Below are 19472 nucleotides of genomic sequence, written 5' to 3' on the forward strand. Positions count from 1 at the left end.
AACCTAAAACCAACATACCACAATACCAAGCAAGTTACACTCACCATCAAGCCTCTTACACTATAGTTTCGGTTATTGTTTCAAAACTAAAGTTTAAACCGTAAAATTTCGTTTTTGGTTCGTTTAACTCCTTTCTTGGACCAAGATCCCTTGTATAACCCGTATACATCACTTGATCATGCAAGAATCGGTTTTCATCTCGGGTTTTTACCCTTTTTTTACTTGAAACCTCATTTTCTTGCAAATAAACTCGAGAAAAGAAGATGAAAACGTAAATAACTCGATTTTTACCTTGCTTTTCTTGCTACAAATCTGGGTTTTTAGGTCATAATGTGTTGAGGGAAGAAGGATATGGAAATGCTTGTTTAAAAAAAAAAATAACAAGAGGCAAGGGGTTATACCCTATGCCGATCGGAAGGGAAGGGGAGGTGGGGTGGGACCCACCTTTCCATTTCTAGCCATTCATTTGGATTTTGGAAATCCGGATAACGTTTTGGATAATCTGGTTCAGTTCGTTTTTCGGTTAAATGTTTAATTCAGCTTAAAACGAGGCTAAAACGGTCGTTTTCGGCTTAAAAATGAAATTTATATAAAACCGATTTAAAAACTTTAAAAACTTAAACCATGACATTTATTAACTTAAAACATCATATTATTAATAATTGCGCATCTTTTTCGGCTTGATCGATCGTCTCTTGCTCGGTTTGGTATTAAAGGTTTCGTTTAACGTACCGACGTACCATTAAATCGAAAATTCTTTTTTTGTGCTTTAATTCACTTATCCCGAAGCTTTAATACTTCGTAAAAATCACTAAATATCATATATCTCTTCTATAATGTAATCCTCGATTCGTTCGGGCTTCAATAACCGTTAATCGGTTAATCGTATTTCCAATACGATTAACTGTATAATCGAGTATAATCCGTACCGTGAATCATACATACTCGTATAAACGCATTATAATTCATATATTCATTATTAAATAACACATAAATAGTATATACCGGTTAGGGTATATCTGATTTTGCCGGAATCGTTACATTTTTGATTTCCAAAACTAATAAATTTAATAGTTTTTCTATTAACTTGAAACTGGTTAGTCGTATCGCGACAAACTTAGTTTTAACAGGTTATATAAAACTAAGTGTCCTGAGAGATGAAATGGTTCATCAATTTGTCCGATAATAAATACAGTAAAATTTGACTTTTACTCTATTCGGTAATTCTAAAATTAATCCCAAATTTAAAACCAATAGTTTTGCCAATCATACTACAAGTCACACTTGAGGAACACTGCAAAATTTCAAGTGTTTGGAGTGATATAATGCAAAATATTTATGTTTTGCATGTATATTTTATTTAATATTTTAATATTTTATGTTCGTTTTTAGTTGAGATTTGTATACTACTAACAATTTTATGTTTCGTAGGCATTGAAAGGTTATCGTTATCGAAAAGGGCGAAAAATGAGTTAAAAAGAGCCAAAACAGAGATTCGAAACGCGTCAGGAAGAAACCAGAACAGAGAACCGGTCAGCCGGGCCGGTCTGACCGCCCCCTTACTGAGACACGCCGCGCCGCGTGACCACAAAGCCTATACCCGTCGCGCGGCGCCTAGAGGAAGCTGATGGATTTTTTAAATTCGTTTTTGTTAAATGTTGGGCCTTGTTTTGGGTATTTAAACATATTTAACTTAGACCTGAACATAACCTGAAGCCACCAGACGATTTTGGAGTTCTTGAGAGCATATTTTCGAGTCTTGTGGTGATTTTGAAGGCAGAAGAACAACTGGTGAAGAGTTACACGTTCGCGATTGAAGAATACGAGTTTTATCATCTCTGATTTCCCGTTCTTTATATTTTCACCATGTTTTCAGTTTTATTTGTTTTGTTTAATTTAGACTTTATGATGCTAGGCTAAACTTCATAAACTACCTAGGTCGTGATGAACCGTAGTTTGGTTTGATTTTGTTTGGGATTTGTTCTTTATGGATTTTATGTTCTAAGTAAATTGTTGAGTTTGAGTTAATTGATGCGTTTGATTGCTTGGTTTTGTTTACTTGGATTTATTGTTTCACATTGCCCTTGTTGATTGTTTCATAGCATATTGTTTTGTTAGGTAATTTATTGTGTGTTCTTGACTAGTTTGTGATTGATATCGATTAAAATCATAGAAACAATAAAATCAATTAAACAGATAAAAGTGAGCTGCTAGCCTAGAAAGCTGTAAGGTGATAGGCTATTGATAGATCTTTGTATGTCAAGATTGCTAGATTTAGTTCTTCGTAAGGAGTCTGTCTAGGTTTGATTGTCAGCTTAGTCTGTTAAGACAATTGAGTCTGCTTTGCTATTTTTGATTTCCGCGCTGTAAGATTTCGTCATAAAGATACTTACACATAAATTATTAAATAACCGTAAGGAAGTTTAATTCAAAAAACTGGTGAGTCTTAAAACTTGTTAGAAATCCATAGGCGTCTTCTTGAAGTTCAAGGGTCCTGTTCGGGTTTTCTGTCAAGGGTCTATTTTATGATCCTGGTTCCATAACTTAAATTTCTCATTTAGTTAATAACCGTAGCTTTGGGGATTTTGACATGGGTAGTTATCTTTATCATCTGAATAAATCTAAGGTTTTTAATTGTTTATTAGTTAATTTAATTAGGTTAAAGGTTTTATATTAAATTAATTAGTTTAAGAGTAATGATTATGTTTTATTATTATTATATTAATTAGGTTTAAGGTTTATTAGTTTATTATTAGTTTAATTAAGTAATCATTAGTTAATCATTAATAAGTTTTAATTATTAGTTAATTATTTATTTATAGTTTTAATTAATTCGTATAAAAATTCCCCTTCAAATATTAATAATAAATAGTCGTGTCTTGTAGTTGAGTCTTGTTTGCTAGTTTCGTAATTTAAAGAGTCTCGTGGGTTCGATATCCGGACTTACTTAGCTGTACTAGAGTCGACCGGTCCACTTGCCGGTTAGTAGTTTAAGGGTTTAAAGTATTACTTAGTGTATAGTTTTAGCGTATTTTTATTTGACTACTTTTAGCACATCAAGTTTTTGGCGCCTTTGCCGGGGAACTCTTAGTGATTGCGTTATTAGCTTTACTTGGTCTTAGTTCCTACATACGTGCTATTTGTTTTATTTTCGTTTGAGTCGTAGGAGTCTAAGTTAATTTTAGTTTATTTTCGTTTTAGTCTTTATATTTATTTTTTATTATTTTTAGTCTGCTTACTTGGTCTGTTGCGTTCTTCAGGTTTATGCCACATCTTTGTTCGCAAGGACCGCCGATGGGAAATCTCGTCAGAAGCTAGTTCTACACCAAAATCGTCACCACACAGTTCACCACCAGAAAGTCCAAGAAGTCAAACAGAAGTTCCAATGGCCGACGACAGAACAATTGCTGCTCAAGCCTTCGATGGCTTAACCGGAAACCAGTCATGCATCATCGTTCCCCATATTGACAACCCCAACTTGTGGCAGATTCCGTCATACGTCATGAACAATATTGTTCAAACTAATCAGTTTCATGGGCGTGATGACGAAGATGCACCCGCACACATGAACCGGCTCTACCGAGTTTTGAAAACTTTTAATTTACAAGGTGCTAATGAAGACGCTATTTTCTTACATCTTTTTCCGTATTCACTTGCAGGTAAAGCATCTATTTGGATCGACACTCAGCCGCCTGGCATGTTCACCAATTGGGAAGCACTACGTTCTGCATTTATCAAGAGATACTTCACACCAGCTAAAGCGGCTATTCTTCGTGACCAGATTCACTCGTTTCACATGGAGCCAGATGAGCAATATTGCCATGCTTGGGAGCATTTTCAGAACCTGCTTTGCCATTGTTCATAGAATGGTCTTACACCATGGGCTCTCGTAGAAAAATTTTACAACGGGCTGACATATGAATCCCAAGTTCGTTTTGACACTGCTGCTAGAGGTAACTTAATGGCAAGGAAAAATGTCACCGAATGTAACAAGATGTTTGAAAGCTTCGCTCAATCAGACTTCGCCAAAGGGCCACAACACGGGAATTCCACTCCCGTTAGCAGTACATCCTCATCTTCTCGAGGGTTACACTAGGTTAATCTGGATACTACTGTGGCTGCTGCTTTGGAATCATTAACCCGAGAGGTGAAGGAACTTAAGACTAAGGTGGACAAGTGTGAGTTTTGTAAAGGTGGACATGGCACGTTGGAGTGCCCGGTGATGAATCAGCAGGTCGATTTTTTTTGCTGGTCAGAATAGGTTTCACAACAATCTCAACAACAACAATCAGAATTGGAACACCTACAAGAACCCAAATCAGAATAACTCAAATTGGCTTCCATCGGGCGCACCATCCGACTATCAAAATTCTTATAATCAAGGACAAGGTCAGTACAATAATAATAATAATAATAATAATAATAATAATAATAATAATAATAATAATAATAACAACAACAATAATAACAATGGTACTAATGTTCAAAATAATGTGCATGATTCAAATGGAGGAATGGGACATCTAGAGAATATTGATGTGCAAAACGATGTCTATTAAAACCTAACATAACTTAGACACTCTAGTTTTAAATTTATAAATCTAGACTCTCCTAATACTAGACCACTAGACAGGCAAGTGTACCTATCGACTGTAGTAAAGCCTAACGAAGTCCAAATATCGAACCCACATGACACTACCGACACCTAAACTAGACTCTGACTAATAACTTAAATAGATAGATTTAATTGGTTTTTGTGTTTTTTAATTATTAACTATAAACTAAAAAAATACTTACTCTAAAACTAACATAGAAAAATAGAACTATAACTCAAATAGGGGAAACAACTACCTAGGTAAGGAATCTTACTAGTCAACTCGTAAAAAAATTGGATTTATGATTGGTACCGTATTCTAAAAAATATAAAATTTAAGGAATAACTGAAGTATGCTAGATCACCTCCCGGTCTCACCAACAATACCTAAGAACCTTAAATATCATGTAAAGCTCAACGGTTAAATAGTTCGGATCACCTCCCGGTCTCACCTTACCTAACTATGCTAAGGTACCCAAAGATTTAAATCACCTCCCGGTCTCTCTAATCACAAAACACCCTAAGGCGTAAAGGAGTATTCTATTGAATTCGGTTATAACTCGGATATGTAAGAATCTAAAGAAGTCTAGGGTAACTCACTCCCGTGCAATCACTACCCAAACCCGCAAAAAACCAAAACGGATGACACTTAATTACCTCCCGGTCTCTCAAGTGGCATAATATAAGGTATCTCTAAACTCTGAATTACCGTTCCTATGGAATAAGTTAACTATAAACCATAAACTAGTTGTAAACACACAGTAAACAACCTAATATGCATCTATACATGAAAGACATTCACAAAGACGCATATGGAACAAAAACTGATAATAAATTAATACCAAATACGCATATGCATCACAACCAAATATAATAAAAACTTTACCAAAGCATGAACCAATCAATAATAATCCAACACCAAAACTAAAACGAGTCAAAAAAGTATTCATCCAAGCCCAGGCAGTATAAAAGTTTAGCCAATCATAATTACAAATGAAACAAAGATAAAACAATTAATATGGTTCATCGTAAAAAAGCTAAAAATAATTGACATGCTTTCCCTTTTCTGTCTTCTCGTTAAAACCCCAACAGGGACTGATTTGCGTCCACCCTCCTGCCTTCTTCCGTGACTTTATTTGACCAGGGTGCTTGCTTGACTTTTTAATTCTTGGTCGTGGGTTTTGTTGAGCTGCTAGGTAGCTTAAAATAATTAACTTTCTTTAATTTTTTTCGATATGCTTGAACCTACCAACACCAACACAGGGGGTCCCCCCCCCCTTCAAAACCCTCTGGCTGCGTATGCCTCTTTTTTTTTCTTAATTGCCAAGCACATTGTTTTATTACTTTCTGTTGGCTTCTCTTACAAGACAACTAGGCCCGGCTCCAAACTCCAATTGGGCTCGTGAGACTATGAGACTTTCAAATGATGGATAACCCACCAAATTCCATTTAATTACTCTTTTATTTTGTCCATGTACGAACATATGTTTTAAATTTAGTTTCATAAATCAATCATTAAATCTAATAACTTTGTAATTAAATCATATGTTCACGTATATTTTTCTTCTCTCTAATAACAATAATAATGATAATAAACAATAGTTATATAAACCTCTATTTGGATATTTACTCTTTTGTCTCAAGTTAGTAAAAGTGTTTCAGTTTTGCTCGTTGTCTCTTGAAACCAATAAAATTTAAATAAAACTAATTAGGCCAATTATTCAATAAAATCACTCCAAAAGTTACTCAAAAGTGTAGGAAATAGTTATAATAAAAAGATATAATTAAGCCCATATCAGATATAATGAAGCAAATCTTGAAGAGGGATCAAATTACATAGAAAAAGTTTGCAGAACACGATTTGCTCTTCAAAAATCAACAATCCTCTTTGCTTGACCTTCAAAGGTCCGTTGGTGATATTGCTCGTCGTCTCAATGAAAGGCCCCAATGACACTTTTAGGGTTCTACTCAGCCGAATCTGGCCGCTCAACTGAAAGCAATTACTAGACGTAGCGGAAGGGTTTTGGGTCCCTAGGTTGTTAAAGAAAGGGTTGGAGTTGAAGAAGAGGAAGTGGTAGATGAAGAAGTTGAGATGGAGGCTCCGGGTAAGTCACAATTTAAAACACCAATTATTGAGCCACAAGTTGATAAAAAGCCGGTTGAATTTAGGACACCACCCGATATTTATATTGCCCATGTTCCTTATCCCGCTCATCTCAAGAATCAAAAGTACACGAGGGAATACGAGCATTTTCTGGATATGTCGAAAATTAAAGATTAATCTTCTGTTTGTTGAAGCCCTCCAGCACATGCCAAAATATGCGAAATTTTTGGAAGATTTACTCAAGAGGAATGTAGGTTGGGAGAGGTTTCACATATTCCACTTAGCGGGGATTGTTCGGCGGTTGTGTTGAATCGGGTCCTGGAAAAGTTATCGGATCCGGGTGTGTTTACAATCCCGTGTACGTTCGGATATGATATGGCGAGTCAAGCGTTGGCGGATTTGGGAGCGAGTGTTAATCTTATGCTATATTCGTTGTTTGAGAAGTTGGAGTTGGGTGAGCTTACACCGACTCGTATTTCGTTGTCGTTGGCAGATCGTTCGGTTAAGTATCCGAGAGGTATTATTGAGAATTTTCTAGTGAAAGTTGACAAGTTTGTGTTCCCGGTTGATTTCGTGGTACTTGACATGGAGACCGAAGAGAAGGTTCCCATCATTCTTGTTCGAGTGTTTTTAAGAACGGCTAAGGCTCTTATTGATGTGTATAAGGGGAGGATCACACTTCGGGTTGGTGATGAGAATGTTACTTATGATATTGTGAAGTCTATGAAGCACCCGGGTGATAATGATGATTTTAGTGGTCCATGCCATTCGGTATATTTTTTAGTTCTTTCATTCCGAGTTTTGACACGTGTCTTGATTATATTTGTGGAGCCGATTTAGTCGGGATGGATGCGAATGAAGAGTTGACGGAATTTATGGAGGATAGTGAGGAAGAAGTGGTAGATGACGTTTCTTGCTTGGCGGAAATTAGGGAGGTTAGTGAGATTAATTGTGAAATAGAGGTAGAAAAATCCGCTCCGTTGGAATTAAAGGTTCTCCACATTTAGAGTATGCGTACTTTGAAGAGGGCTCGAATTTTCCCGTTATTGTTTCTTCTAAGTTGAGTGAGAAAGAGAAGTCAAAGTTTATAGAGGTATTGAAGATGAATAAAAGGGCGATTGCATGGAGACTTTCAGATATTCAAGGTATTAGCCCCGCTTATTGTACCTAATGGATTATGATGGAAGATGAGTATAAACCGGTGGTTCAACCCGAAAGGCGTTTAAATCCAAATATGCAAGAGGTTTTCAAGAAAGAGGTGCTTAAGTTGTTGGATGCCGGAGTGATTTATCCGATTTCGGATTCTCCATGGGTAAGTCTGACCCAACTTGTCCCAAGAAAGGGGGGATGACGGTTGTCATGAATGAAAAGAATGAACTTATCCCTTCACGTACGGTTACCGGTTGGCCGGTTTGTATTGACTACCGGAGGTTGAATGATGCTACTCGAAAGGACCACTCCCCGTTGCCGTTCATTGATCAAATGTTGGAGCATCTCGCAGGTCATCAATTTTATTGTTTTCTTGATGGTTTTCAGGTTATTTTCAGATTCCAATTGAACCGGAAGACCAAGAGAAGATGACTTTTACGTGTCCGTATGGTACATATGTGTATCTTCGCATGCCGTTTGGGTTGTGTAATGCTCAGGCTGCCTTTCAACGTTGTATAGTAGCAATTTTTCAGGATATGATAGAGACGTCCATGGAGGTTTTTGTGGATGATTTTTCGGTGTACGGTAATTATTTCGATCATTGTTTGGGTAATCTTGGGATGAAGTTGATGTTGAATTGGGAAAAGTGTCATTTTATGGTGAGGGAATGGATAGTGTTGGGTCATAAAATTTCAAGAGATGGTATAGAGGTGAATCGGGCGAAGATTGACACGACTAGTAGGCTTCCCCCATCGACAAATGTTAAAGCTATAAGAAGTTTTCTTGGTCATGAGGGTTTCTACCGACGGTTTATCAATGACTTTTCCAAAATTACCCTCCCGATAACCCGATTATTACAGAAAGATGTCCTTTTTGTGTTTGATGAGGAGTGTTTGAAGGCGTTCAAGTTTTTGAAAGATCAACTCGTAAGTGCTCCTATTCTCGTGTCACAGGATTGTAATTTATCTTTTGAGATCATGTGTGATGCGAGCGATTATGCGGTTGGAGCGGTTTTGGGGCAAAGGCGTGAGAAACATTTTCACCCTATTTATTATGCAAGCAAGACGTTGAATTATGCCCAAGAAAACTACACCACCACCGAAAAGGAACTCCTAGATGTTGTGTTTGCATTTGACAAGTTCCGGTCTTATCTTGTGCTTTCAAAGACCACATTTTTTACCGATCATGCAGCTTTGCGTTTTCTCTTTCACAAGAAAGACGCGAAGCCCCGTCTCATACGGTGGATTCTTTTACTTTCCGAGTTTGATATAGAGATTAAAGACAAGAAGGGGGTAGAGAATGTTGCGGCGGATCATATTTCCCGTTTAGAGGATCCAAATAGAGAAGAGATTCATGAGGAAGAAATTGGTGATAGATTCCCGCATGAGTCGATTGATTTTGTTACAGCCGAAAAGCAAGGTTTGCCATGGTTCACCGATTTTGCAAATTATTTATCTACCGGTCTTGTGTTGAAAGGGATGACTACGCAACAGAAGAAGAAGTTTTTCCGGGATGCTACTCGTTATGTTTGGGACAAACCTTTTCTTTTCAAGATTGGTGGTGACCGAATTCTTAGAAGATGTGTGTCGAAAGAATAAGGGTTGAATATTCTAAAGCATGTTCATGAAGGTTTAACGGGAGGTCATCATGGAGCGCATGCCACGGCTCAGAAGGTATTTGATAGTGGTTTTTATTGGCCGTCGGTTGTAAAAGATACGGTTGAATTTGTTAAGACGTGTGATGCTTGTCAACGCACCAGAAATATTTCATCGAAAAACAAGATGCCTCAAAACCCCATACAAACTCTTGAAATTTTTTTTGTTTAGGGCATCGATTTTATGGGACCGTTTCCCGTTTACGGTGGTCACAAGTATATTTTAGTGGCGATAGATTATGTTTCCAAGTGGGGTGAAGCCCAAGCATTGGCCACGAATGATGCTAGAGTTATTGTGAAATTTTGAAAGAAGATTTTCACTCGTTTCGGGACTCCACGAGCGATTATTAGTGATCGAGGTACTCATCTTTGTAATGCCGTTATGGAGAAGGCATTAGCTCGTTATGGAGTTACTCATCACACCTATACCTCTTACCATACTAAGACGAATGGTCAAGTCGAAAATGCTAATAGAGGGGTGAAGAAAATTTTGGAGAAGACAGTGGGAATAAGTCGGAAAGATTGGTCGAAGAAGTTGGATGACACGCTATGGGCATTCAGAACCGCGTACAAGACACCGTTGGGTACTACACCGTTATGTTAGTTTACGGTAAAGCATGTCATCTTCCCGTTGAGTTAGAGCACCGGCCGTTTTGGGCGTTGTAGACGGTAAATGTTGAGCTTACTGAGGCCGCGAGGAAGAGGTATTTTCAAATTCATGAATTAGAGGAACTTCGTGATGCGGCGTATTCTCGATCGTTAGATATTAAGGAAAAGACGAAAGTGTTGCACGATCGACGTCTAAAGGGAGGTAAAGACTTCAAAAAAGGTGATACAGTATTGTTATTTAATTCTTGTTTGAAGTTATTTGCAGGTAAGTTGCGATCCAAGTGGACTGGACCATACTTGGTGAAGGAAGTATTCCCCTATGGAGCGGTGGAGTTAGAGAATCCAGACAATGGAACTTCGTGGAAAGTAAATGGCCATCGTTTGAAGCATTATCTCAGAGGGCCGGAAGATTCAATCGAGGTGGAGGAAACTCCCCTCGATTCATCAAACTAAATCATCGACACAGGTTCTTGAGTGAAAACTCAAGTGTGGAGTTTGTATAATTTTTTTATTATTTTATTTTAATTACTTTGAGTCACTAACTTTAGTTTTGGTAGTTTCGTCGCGCCGTCGAGTCATTTCAAGGAATCATCACCGTCATGTCGAGAGTATTGTACAAGAATTCAAAGGATGCCAGATAAGTTTTGCACGTAAAATAACATAAAATGGGCATAACAGTGAGTTGGTAATTTTCTAAAAATTTTTCTAAGGCAAAAAGGCTGTAAAAACGAAAAAAACTTCTGTTAACGGCGCGACGGGGATACATGCTCACCACTGCACAACGCGGCTTGGATATTGGAGAAATGAGGCACCGCGATGCGCGGTCAGGCCCTCACCCCCTGGTCGCGTGGCGCCTAGAGTTATAACGGATTTTTTTTGTGTTTTTAACATATTATATCACTTTTTCATCATTTTTTTCAAAACCCCTCTTTCACCCCAAACCCTAACCCACGAAAATTCTTCTTCTCCTTCACCAATTCCACCATTTTTTCACCAATTTTTCTTTAAATTAAACCTCAAAATCACCCTAATATCACCGTAATATCATAACCCACCATCAATTTTAACCTAATATTCACTAATTCTCTCACTTGCACACACCTAAGTTCTTATTTTTTGCGAGTTTTATACGGTTTTACACCACTTCAAGGTATGATTTCTTGTAATTTTTGTAATCTTTGTGTTCTTTAATGTTAGTTTTAGCTTTGATTTTGGTTACTTTGTTGCCGGGTTTTGTTAAAGTTAGTTGTATAAGTTAGTTTTTGGGTGCGGTTTGGTATGGTTTGGTAGTTTATTTGAGATGTTGGATGCGGTTGGTTGGGTTGGAATTTGTTGAAAATTTATTTTTCGCGGTTGCGGTTGGGTCGGTTTGGGATTATACCGAGTGTATTAGGTGTTGGGATGTAGTTTGGGATGTTGGACTTTTATGTTTTTAGTGGCCGAAAATGAGATGGAAAACACTTTTTATGCAATATATATTTTACCAAAGAGTGGTTTTCCGCTCGTTTTCGACTCAATTTTTCGGGTTGTCGGCACTTGGGTTTAATTGGGACAATTAAAGTGCCGGGAGGAGGTGATGAATATTGAGTCGGTATTAATGGTCTCAGGTTTGCAAACTAGTAAAAGTCTTAAAATGTTGGTTTTCCGTTAATTTTTATGAAAAATTAAAACCGCTCGTGCGTACTCAATTTTCATTTAAATGAGTCGGTTTAAAATGTTTTGTAACCCGTAATTCCGAATTTATTTTATTTTCAGTTTTTAATATAAAAAAAATTAAAAAAAAATCCGAAAATTCAAAAAAATATTTTGTTTATTTTTATTAGTTTAGTTACTTACTCCCAATGTTTGTTTGCTTATTGAATTGTTTTTAGGATGTCGAAAGAGGCGGGAAAACGCAAAAGAGGCCCAGTTTCGCGCCCGCGAGGCGAGCCGGACCTAGTGATTTTTATGGAACTGAGAACTCGTGTGATTGAATACCAAGATGGGCCGATCGTGGCGAAAAGAAAATCTTCAAAACTTATTGATAGTTCGTTGCTTAAGTTTGAAGAAAGTTCACAAGAATACACTAAAATGAATAATCTCGCGAATTCGGATGTTTTAACCTTTAAAACGATTTGTTGGGATTTGTGAGACGCGGTTGGTCAAAGAGGTCATATTGAGGAATTGTTGGGCCCGAAGTTTAGTGCTATACTATGTCTTGACGAACCGTAATATCATGAGTTGACGTTAGAATTTTTAAGCATGTTTCAATATAAAGATGGTATTTTTGATCAAAAGGATGCGGTGTTGTTTGCGTTGGGAAGAAAAACGTATGAGATGACTATAGAAAAGTTTGCGGTAGTGAGCGGATTTTATACGGAGGATGAGGTGGAAGAGCTGGGTTTTGTGACGAGTATACGAGGTGCGTTCACGGGTAAGCAACCAGTAAGTTTTGGAAAGGAGGAAGTGGCTGCGTTTTGGGATAAGATTACTATATGTTCGTTCTCGGGTTCGTTGGTGAGATCGGATATTCGGGATCCGGTGCTCCGTTACATTCATAGGATTTAGGTGAACACGTTGATTGGTCGCGGTTCAGACGATAACAAAGTTAATTGGTTGGATATTTTCTGTTTGATGGCGATGTTGACAAGCTGCCGGTTAATCACGCGAGTATTTTGGCATGGTCTTTCCATTGGAAGAGACGTGGTGGAACTAAACAGAGGTCATGCTTGACATGAGTCCGTATATCACAGTCAATGCTCGAAATTTGGGTGTGTTTTATTGGTTTAAACCGAAATACATGAGAATTGGGCCCGTGAGAGAGTTTGTGGGAGTTAAAGATTTGAGAAATGTGGGAATTTTAAAGATGAGTGACCCGTTGGAGAGGGAAAATGTTAAGATGGGTCCATAGGTTCATCCACCGCCGAACACACAGGCTGCTGCGGCTATGCGAGCCGGTCTACCGGCCCGTCATCAGAGGCCACTACACAGATCCGAGAGACCGGGTGTTCAGTTTTCGGTCAGAGAGCCTCGCCCCGAGACTATTATAGTGGAGTCATTGTTTGACCGGATGGAGTCCGGTTTTGATCGGATTAGGGGTTATGTCACTGAGCAGCGTGATGAGTTAAGACAGATGATGCGAGAACAACAACAGATGATAATGGCGAATCAGCAAAGGCAGGATGAGCATATGAGGTATTTGATGAATGAGTTGAGGATTAGTTTTTCTGCTTCTCTCCGAAAGCCGGATGTTGCGGGTCCGAGCAGTTAGAGTGCCCCGGGTGGTTCGGGGTATGGCTATGGAGCGCCGTTTTACCGTTCGGGTGATCCGGAATTCGATAATGCACAGCCATTTTACTATTTTGAGCAGGAGTCAGAGGAAGAGGAGGACGAGGATTAAGCTTGGGATGACGAGTTAGCATGGGAGTTCGTATCTTTTAGCATATTTTTATTTTTATTTTTATTGTTTTTGATGTTTTTATTTTTATTTGGTCTGTACTGATATTATTTTAGACTTTTTGGTCGGTTTTGGAGGGTTGGAGCTTGGTGGATGTTTAAGACTTAAAGGTAACCTTTATTTCTAGATTTTGTGTTTGATGTTACTTAGGTTTGTCGAGAGGAGTGACCGTGTCCGTTCAGAAAGAGTGAATGAGTTGCTAAAACATGTTGAGCGGTCGGTAAGGAGAGCACCCATGGAAATCGACTTGCACATTGACAGTCTCGCATATTACCAGCTAAGTCTTTTCCATTGTACTTTATTTTTATGTTTTTTTTATGTCTTTGTTTTTATCTTTTTAGGTTTTTGCATTTTTTTTATAATTTTAGCTTTCGTTTCTTTTATTTTTTCCGAGTCGTGTTTCCCGTGCACGCATTGAGGACAATGAAAAATTAAGTGTGGGGATGGAACACAAGTGTTATAAAAAAAATAAAAAAGTTTGAAAAAAATGTTTTAAAAATGTCTCTTGAATCTAGTTTTTTTTTGCGTGAAAGTGGGAGATGATGATATTTGTCGGAAATTGGTTTTTCAAACTACTAATAATATGAGATAAAAAAAAAGAAAGCGCACTTAACTTGGGATGCGTCAGTATGCTCAGCCTTGAAAATGAAAGGGGAATTTAAAAAAATGGGTCGGAAATCTCTTGTGGTAAAGCGTTTTGTCCGTGGAAAATAAGAAATGAAAGGTCGGGCCATACTCAAGCCTCAATTCTTGGTATGAAAAGTGGAAATATTATAAAGTTTGAAAAGTTTAAAAAAATTTGAATACGTTATCATATGATGCTTGGGTAGGTTTAACGTTAGAGTATGCCGTGTAGCCTGTGATATAAATTTTAAACTGCTTAGTTTTAGTGTTTTACACATTATTGGCGTATGGTTTTATAACATTTAATCTTGTATTGATGGGATGCCCCGGGTCGAGAGACCATTGGCCTGTATGCAGTCTATTAATCTGGGTATTCACAATTCCAAATGGGGTTGTGAATATTTAAAATAAAGCTAAAAAAGAGCAAACCCGTAGATTTCTGCCACATAATTCTTTAAACATGATCACAAAAGTAAAAAAGTACAAATACACTACAGACTTGATCATCCACGCTGTTAGCCATACGGGGTCCCCTTGCTCGCGTCTCATTACCATTAAGAAACGGACCACAAGTGAGACGCCACATGTAAGCCCTACAGATGAAATTTTGCATACTCACCTATGGTAATGGTTCGGTGCATTGTTTGATAATGGGGGTATGTTATGTTGTGGGGAACACTATCTATTAATTAATTGTACCTTAATCATATCTAATGGCTGCTTGGTAGACTTTGATGCTTAAGCTTAAGTGGATAAAAAATACCCTTGGTCGTCTTAACTATTCATGAAAAAAAAATAAAGCAACAAAAGTTTTAAAGTTGCTAATTTTGAGGTTTAAGTCAAGTTGGGGTGGTCTGGTTAGGTAAAAGCTGAAAATAAGCGGATCTTAATTGTGTAAACCACTGAGTAATATTTTTGTCGGATCTTATTTGTCCATGTAAAGATTAAGGCATGGGTTTAAGTGGACAACAATATCGGTGATCGCGGTTTTTGCGTTTTTTTAAACTTTAAAAATTAACCTATATGTTTGTAAGACTGTATTTTCCGATTCTGATCCAACTGCATCAAGCTTTTTTAGGGACGAAAAAAGAATGTGTGGGGATATTTGATATAATGCTAAATATTTATGTTTCCCTTGTATATTTTAATATTTTATGTTCTTTTTTAGTCGATATTTGTATACTACTAACAATTTTATGTTTCGCAGGCATTGGAAGTTGATTGTGATCGAAAAGGGCGAAAAACGAGTTAAAAAGAGCCAAAACGGAGATCCGGAGCGCGCCAGAAAGAACCAGAACAGGGAACCGGTCAGATCTTCCGGCCCCCTTTTTGAGACACGCTGAGCCGCGCGACCCAGAGCCAATACCCATCGCGCGACGCCTAGAGGAAGCTGTTGGATTTTTTAAATTCGTTTTTGTTATATGTCGGGCCTTGTTTTGGGTATTTAAACATATTTAACTTAGACCTGAACATAACCTGAAGCCACCAGACGATTTTGGAGTTCTTGAGAGCATATTTTCGAGTCTTGTGGTGATTTTGAAGGCACGAGAACAGCCGGTGAAGAGTTACACGTTCGCGATTGAAGAATACGGGTTTTATCATATCTGATTTCCCTTTCTTTATATTTTCACCATGTTTTCAGTTTGATTTAGACTTTATGATGCTAGGCTAAACTCCATAAACTACCTAGGTCGTGATGAACCGTAGTTCGGTTTGATTTTGTTTGGGATTTTGTTCGTTATGGATTTTATGTTCTATGTAAATTGTTGAGTTTGAGTTAATTGATGCGTTTGATTGCTTAGTTTTGTTTACTTGGATTTATTATTTCACATTTCCCTTGTTGACTGTTTCCTAGGATAGGGTTTTGTTAGGTCATTTACTGTGTGTTCTTGACTAGTTTGTGATTGATATCAATTAAAATCATAGAAACAATAAAATCAATTAAATAGATAATAGTGAGCTACTAGCTTAGAAAGCTGTAAGGTGATAGGCTATTGATAGATCTTTGTTTGTCAAGATTGCTAGATTTAGTTCTTCGTAAGGAGTTCGTCTAGGTTTGATTGTCAGCTTTGTCTATTAAGTCAATTGAGTCTGCTTTGCTATCTTTGATTTCCGTGTTGTAAGGTAGGATTTCTCTAAGGTAGGATTTCGTCATAAAGAAACTTAAACATAAATTATTAAATAAACGTAAGGAAGTTTAATTCATAAAATTGGTGAGTCTTAAAACTTGTTAGAAATCTATAGGCTTCTTCTTGAAGTTCAAGGGTCCTGTTCGGGTTTTCTGTCAAGGGTCTATTTTATGATCCCGGTTCCATAACTTAAATTTCTCATTTAATTAATAACCGTAACGTTGGGGATTCTGACCTGGATAGTTATCTTTATCATCTGAATAAATCTAAGTGTTTTTAATTGTTTAGTAGTTAATTTAATTAGGTTAAAGGTTTTATATTAAATTAATTAGTATAACAGTAATGATTATATTTTATTATTATATTAATTAGGTTTTGGGTTTATTAGTTTATTATTAGTTTAATTAAGTACTCATTAGTTAATCACTAATAAGTTTTAATTATTAATTAATTATTTATATAGAGTTTCAATTAATTAGTAAAAAAATTCCCCCTAAAATATTATTAATAAATAGTCGTGTCTTGTAGTTGAGTCTTTTTTGCTAGTTTCATAATTTAAAGAGTCTTGTGGGTTCGATATCCGGACTTACTTAGCTGTACTAGAGTCGACCGGTCCACTTGCCGGTTAGTAGTTTAAGTTAAGTTTAAGGGTCTAGAGTATTACTTAGTGTCTAGTTTTAGCGTATTTTTATTTGACTACTTTTAGCACATCATGGAGCTACAACACCGCACTTGTTTTCTAGCTTATCCCATCAAGGTGAAAGTGTTTCGTTGACACATTCGGCCCTTTCACATGTGACTGTACTAGGAAGACTATTACTTTACTCTCCTGTTACGTGCTACAGCTGTCTGGAGACTTAGAGTGGGCATAGATGAGGCTAAACGTATCTATTTGGGCAATTGTTGTCTTAATAGGCATCATAACCGAGAGTTGTGCTCTATTCACAATTGGAAATCGTTGTTAGTCTGCCTAACCACTTATTAATGTTGTGTGCTACAGTTGCCTTTAATAACTGGAAACCAGATTCTCAAATTCCTATTATATCAATGTTATTGGGTCATTAATAATATGATTACAACGTTGAAAATACTAATTAATATTACTTTTTCTTTATCAATCAGATGTCGTCAAATGAAAACTCACCCTACGCCCTTAAGTATATCCTTGAGAAGGATAAACTAAACGGCACCAACTTCATCGAATGACACCGCAACTTGAGATTTGTTCTCACAATGGCAAAGCACCTGTATGTTCTCGATGGACCTGTTCCAACCGAGCCTGAAAACAACACAGCCACTGCTCGATAGGTTCTTGAGAAGCATAAGGATGACTCGGCTGATGTCTTATGCATTATGCTAGCCACCATGACTTATGAGCTTGCTAAAGGCTTGGAAGACATTGGTGCCTATGAGATGCTTGAGCAACTCAAGGTAGGGATGAGCGAAATCGGTACTGGTAACCGGTACTGAAATCGGTACCGATTTGACACCGTCGATACCGAATCGGTAACGAAGTTTGAATTATCGGTACCGGTACCGGTACGGGACCGGGACCGCTACGGTACGTGACTGGACCAGTATTTCCCGAAATTTTACCTTAAATCCCGGTACCGGTACTGAACCGAATATTTCGGTACCGGTACCAGGAATTCGCGAATTTCGGGACCTGGATTTTCGGGACCGGGACCGGTCGGTATTTGTACGGTCCCGATCTCATCCCTAACTCAAGGGCATGTTCCAGAAACAAGCCCATCAAGAACGATTCGACTCCATGAAACAACTCATTAGCTGCAAGATGGGAGATGGGTCTCCCGTCAGTGCGCATCTCCTAAAGATGAATGGGCACATCGATCAACTCAAGAAACTTGACTATCCCCTGCCTGATGAGATGGCAGCGGATTTCATCCTAAACTCTCTCCCCAGATCTTACGACCTGTTCGTAATGAATTTCAACATGAATGCCTGAGTGATGACAGTGCCGGAGTTTTATAACATGCTCAAGACAACTGAGATGAACATTTCTTCAAGGACCAATCAAGTTATAATGTTTCGATCTGCTGTTGTCAAGAAGCCTAAACCAATGAATCGGGGTTATAAGGGAAAAAAGACAAGAAGAAGGTTACTGTTGCTGCCAAGTTTGTCACCAACACTAACAAGGAAGTTGCAAAGCCACCACCACCGCTCTTTGAGGAGCGCCAGTGCTACAAATGCAACAAGATGGGGCACTAGATGCGCAACTCTCCCGAATACCTTGCTGAGATCAATATGAAGGGAGCCAATGGTGAAGGCTCTTCTCGAGGTATTTCCATATACGCTATTGAACTTTTCACTGTCTCTAGAAACACATGGGTATTTGATACCCCATGTGGTTTCCACATCGTTAATGTCTTGCAGGATCCTGAGAAGTGGAGGAAAATGAATAAAGGCAGCATGGAACTCATCGTTGGAGATGGGAAGAAAGTACCAGTTCTGGCAACTGGATTATTTCATTTTACTTGTCCATCTGGCCTTGTTTTTCCTTTGAATAATTGTTTGTATGCTCCTGGTTTGACCAGAAATATCGTTTCAGTTTCATTGTTGTTTGAACAAGGTTTTAAGTATGTTTTTAATGGCATGGCTATTTCTGCTTACTTAAATGATATCTTTTATTTTGAGGCTAGACCTTGAAATGGTTTTATAAGATTGATGCTCAAACCAATAATAACGTATAAAATCTTTCAAAATGTATAAGATTTGGCATCAATGATACATTTCTATGGCATTGCCGGCTTGGTCACATAAGCAAGGCAAGAATTAAAAGGCTCCAATCCAAAGGGATTCTTGAATCCACAGGACCAGACTCTTTTGATGATTGTGAATCTTGCTTAGGTAGCATACTCGCCAAGGACTCCTTCACTCATAAAAGTGAACGAGCTAAATATCTGTTAGGACTCATGCATACTTATGTATGTGGACCTTTCAGAACTATGTCTAGAAACCATGAAAGATACTTCATTTCATTTATCGACGATTATAGTTGATACGCTTTTGTGTATCTCATGAAACATAAGCATGAAACTTTTGAAACATTCAAAGAGTTTCAAAACGAGGTGGAAAACCAACTTAGGAAAACCATTAAGATACTTCGATCAGATCGAGGTGGAGACTATCTCAGCTTAGAGTTCATCACTCAT

The sequence above is a fragment of the Bidens hawaiensis genome, unplaced genomic scaffold (genome assembly GCF_021521415.1).
Source record: "Bidens hawaiensis isolate Kalapana, Puna unplaced genomic scaffold, B.hawaiensis_p1.1 tig00001647_1, whole genome shotgun sequence".
NCBI classification, from domain to species: Eukaryota; Viridiplantae; Streptophyta; class Magnoliopsida; order Asterales; family Asteraceae; genus Bidens; species Bidens hawaiensis.